Raw genomic sequence first — 5,328 nt, forward strand, 5'->3', positions numbered from 1 at the left:
AATCTTCATGATATGTCCAAAAAAGACTCATTCTTGGAAAAGCTCCTCTAACTCTGCAAAATAATGGCTGAGATGGCTGAGTAACCAGAGGGTTTCTGCGGGGGTATGAAGTTTTATCAACCCGCGAATCCAGATTCAAAAAAATCTAGTGGTATCCGGTTATTCGGAATGAGCGTATCTTCCTAGCACACACCATACTGTGTCAATGCGTCTATCCAATGTTTGCTAAACTGGCTAGCTGGACTGCGCTCCGACCAACACATGAAAACACAGGATTTTTATTTTCTGAGCAAAATTCGTAACCACTCTGAGAAAATGAGTAAAACTTTGCATACCTAGAACAACGATTAGTTTTTTAAACGGATCACTCGATCGATTACGATATTTAGACATTTATTTAATTATTTATGATTGTTATTTATTGTTTAGGGCAATTGTTTCCTTATTTTTATTATACATTTATTAGATAGTTTTTATTTAAGAGAGGTAGCGAACAAATGTAGATGAGAGTGATGATGGAGTGAGAGTGATACTGAATTCTTTTCATTCTTTGCATTATTATTCTTTTTATTTTATGCTTTATTGTTTTTCTTTTTTTGTATGATACGACATTTTATTAATATTTTGTGTTTTCTGTTGCTTTACACTTCACATTTACGATTCTCATGATAATGCTATTATTTTCTAATACTGAAGTCTGTACACCCTTTTCTTACGGTATATGGGCCCTCATTTGTACTTCTATTCATTGACAACTGCTCCTGAAAAACGAATATACGTACGGCTTCATGATTTTATCATAATTACGCGGATCCATTGGCGTTATCGTTGTGCACCTTATGCGATCGTCAAAGTCTTTCATACAGTGAACCTTAGCAACCCTAACACGGAAGTGGTTCATGGTAAAGAGACACTACAAATGGTTTAAAGGCGTCACCCCAGGAATCTGGGGTGGTGCGGGTCTCAGGTGGGTTATACCTAGAGAAGGAAAGATAAGGAAGATACGGCCTCAAGCGTTCCGGCGCGCTATTTTCTACAACGGGTTCGATTGGAGCGCGCCAGCTTCGTGCACGCGTCGCATCTTCCGGGCCGTTTTTTTACGGAGATTAGGAAGAAATGGACGGAATCACCCTCCTCAACATAATCTGCGACCCCGTATACGCAAAACCCACCTGAAACTCACACCATCTCAGATTCGTGGGGTGATGCCTTTAAATTACCCGAGTAAGAGTATAGAAAACTAATGTCTTTTATCTTACACAAAGCATGAAGCCACATTCTTCGTTTGTTACGTTGTTCATGGAAAACGTAACAAGCACTGAATTATAAAAAGAAGTAATTGATAGAGACAGAGGTGAATCAATAAATATTCCCTTTTTTAATTCAACAAACTACTATTCAACAACTGTTTTGCATAGAATTTGATAGTGATGTTGCCGATCTCTGTTATTTGCAAAGCAGTTTTGTTGCTTGGAATTGACATCGTACGAGTTGTGGATTGCGATCGACAAATATTTCATTTTGGCTCCGCATTTTTCACCTTTTCTGTCGCCAGCTCCCCCGCTGCGGAGAGATTCATCAAATCACGAGGTGCGCCACGAGTTTCCCAGCACTTACGGGCAAAACGTTTCACTCAAACGTGAACGGTTGAAAAAAAACCTCATTCACTAGCTTCCGAGCACGTTACAGTAAATTTTTGAAGTAGCAGCTGTGTTCTACAGCTACTATTGGTCGGTTGAAGCGTTATATTACTATTCTTATTTTCCGTATTAGTATTCTTATCTTCTACATTATTAGATTTTTTTGAATCCTTTTCCTTTTGTCTTTCAAAGCAACATAAGTCGCATTCTTTATATGCAGTTTAATATTATTATTTTACAAGAGTTATGATTAGAAATCGATTCCTCGGCTGTAGAAAAGAAATTTTAATATGTTTAGAAATGAAAAATCTCATTCTTTTAAAGAACGAGCAATCATGTTGGATCATCATCACCCAAGTAGTGCGCTTTTCTGAATGCTCTTCTTTTATATTTTATATGTAAGATGAACTAAACTTTGTGAATCCTCAGTACATAGATTCTCCTTTATTTTCCGCAAATCCTTAAAACATCTTTTTAGCAGACTTTCAATGTCCCCATCCGAAATTCACCATGCGCATCGAAGAATACTTGTGCAAGAAAAATTAAACGAAAAAAATAATAGTGAAGTATGAAATAACATAAAAAATACCTTCAACTGCATAAAGACATGGAATTTCTTCATGGAATGACTCAGAATTTAATCACCATGTCTTTTTTAAATTAGAGGAGGTTGCACATGCTAATTCATACTTAACATTTTGCGAAAATGCACAAATACGATGTACCTATTTGTAGAAGATCATATCGATAAAAGTTTGCAGTATTCTCTAAAAGCACTTATATTTCTCCTCTGCAGTGCTTCACTTTTTTACGAGAAGACTGACTCTGCTGTCCGTTGTTCTTTTCAAGGGAAAAAATCAGAAAACAAGATATACAAGAACAAATAAGTGTCCTTTTCTGTTAGCCAGCGTTTGATAAAACACCGATGGCGCTGTGGCTCTCAGGGCTTTATTCAAGTCCACCTTTACATGTGCTATTAATATTAAGTCAAACGCAACTCAAACCAGATATGTTTGAATTAGGCTAAACTAGGGTCTGTTCAGTAATGAGGGGAACTCTTTTTTATTTCATGGAGCCGCTTTTTTCTCAAATTACGTCAATCAAGCCCGAGAGAGTGATGTTTTGTGGGTTCACATCTGTAGCTTCGCAAGGCCTAAAGTACTTAGCTTTTATATCAAATTCTAGAGTTTTTTCTTGAAAATAAAGATTTGTGGATCAATTCAGTGAATGCTAACAAGTGATTGATAAATATTGAAAAAGGTAATGTGTGAAGATGCACTTTTAGTGGAGAACGGGTCCACACCGTAAAGATTTGCTCAACGCCAGCTGCTAACTACAATTTGAGTTCGGCTTACGGTGAAACACAGCAACGTCGTCGGACGTTTCCTGCCCTAATCGGTTGGATGATGACCGTCTCTGGTCATCTCTTGTCATCAATCTCTCTTCTCATTTTCGTAAACGTTTCTCAGTATAGCATTTCCAAATTTGAAGCCTATATTTGTTCCATTGACAGCTGTGTTGATCAGCGCTTCTGTATGGCTGAGCCGACAGAAAAATCCGGCATCGAATTCATTGAGTGAGTGTGTCCGCTGTGCCACATGTAACGTTGCGCATGTTTCTAATTTTAGCTCCGCTATTGGTTGCTCATTTGTCCACTATACTGTCCATTATCCTTGTTTCTGCGAATGAACTGAATCAAGTTTTAACGGATATTTTCAGGGAATTATTTTTGAAGAAAATGGGATTTTTCAGATGCAATGTGTTTTTTACAACCTGGATTTCCTTATTTTTTATCTCCTTTTACGTACATGTTTGCCAAAAACTTTCGCGGCTCTGTTTAACCCGAATGACGTTCGTTTGTGCAGCTCGATGGCATTTGATTCCGCTTGTAAACAAACTGGGATCTAGACAAACTTCACAAAAGCCTAACGTCTAACTTTCAAGAACTCTCACTTCTCGGTTCAAAAAATATGTATAGACTGCCCTGCCTTTTAGTTCGCATTGAATTGAAATATAAGCGATTTTAATCTATCAAGTTGCAGTTCAACTCAGTTAGAGGAACCGTATTGCTATAAAAATCTATGATAGTGCAATATTTGAAATTGCCAAACTAAAAATTAGTTCACATCAACAATTTTGAATCGTCGACATTTCTAAATAAATTAAATAAATAGTAACAAGGTAAAGTAAATTTCATTAGTGTAAATTAGTTCAAGTTTCAGGGAATGTGGATTTGATTTCAAAGAAAAGCGTTTCAAAAGTACTGCAATGTCTCGCGGAAAATTCAAGCTTCTTCGACAGGAAGAAAGTTTGTGGAGCTTAGTGTCTTCCGGATGCACATGGACGAAACATGGAAGAAAATATATTCGAATGAGCGACAAATTGCCAGTTCTCCCCTCTCCACACATGTTAAGAATAACTTCCTTATTCCCGAAATTCGCCAAGTATTTAAATTTTTTCAAGCTCATCTCATCAAAATCGTCCCATATCTTAAATGAAGATTCATTGAAGACGGTAGTCCGCTGAACCCCACGTGAATCTTCCTATCATTCCACTATCACATTCAGTGTAAGATAGCAGTGTTCCACTACCTACCACAATTTTGATTTGTTAGCTGAGTTGGAGCCTGATTTTTCCGATAATCCATCCAACACCATGGCAAAACACATTACATCCTATTTCAATTAGTTCCATGAGTTTTTTGTCAGCGTTTCTCCCCCGCATTTGTCACATTAATGTCATGTTAATGCCGTCCAGTACAGTCAATAGTACTAACAGTACTTTGCTCTCTAGAAAAATATTGTGTGGCCAGAATGCCTCCAATTGAAATCTTTTTTCAGACCATTTCTAACGTAAATTGGATTTGTGACCTTTTTAAACCTATCAGTCATCTCTTTCCTAGGATACCCTCCATTTATGTTTGCAAAAAATTATGATCACGAGCTAAAGGACGGATACTTCTTTGCTCTACTTCAAGGTATGGAGCACTATAAACTCTGTGGCCGGGAACAACAGCGTCGCGTCTGCTGCAATGTCAAGCGTCGAATTATGCGCTGGAAAATCGTGATTCTTCCGGATAATCGTGATAGAATGTCGCAAGCGAATCGAAGAAGGTCTAGATGGAATGACGTCTATCGCAACGATATGCAGTAGATTTGTTTTTTCAGTAAGAAAAAGTAAGGACTAAACAGCAAAGTCAAAAAAACCCTAAAAAAATTTTGGCGTGCCTTGTGATTCACCTCGGCTTGGTTGATCAGCGGCAGCACTTTATCCTCCTATGGATCCACTTCAGGATCCGAACATGGAGCACCTAATCCTATTTTGAATGATAAAATCCGACTGCCAATCCTACGTAGCGAGAGCAGAAAAGAGACTCAAAGAAAACATTTAAGCACCTAAACGTTTCACAATTAATGAAATATTCTTTAAGTCATTTCATGGTGTTGTTCCGCAAAATTCTCTCGAGCGTCATACTTACTTTTATATCCTGCACTACACTGAAGGCCACCCACATCTTCATCGATGTCTTCTATTTTTATTTCGTCAAATTCAAATTCGAGCACGACAAATCTCCCTAGCAATTTGATCGATTAAGCAATTTTCATAAAGCACACATCCTTTGTCGCCTTCCAGCCGACAGATCTGTTCTGAGCACTTCAATCTCTTTCTGTTCCGAATTTCCGCTGCA

Source organism: Necator americanus, chromosome I (assembly GCF_031761385.1).
Source record: "Necator americanus strain Aroian chromosome I, whole genome shotgun sequence".
Taxonomy (NCBI): Eukaryota; Metazoa; Nematoda; class Chromadorea; order Rhabditida; family Ancylostomatidae; genus Necator; species Necator americanus.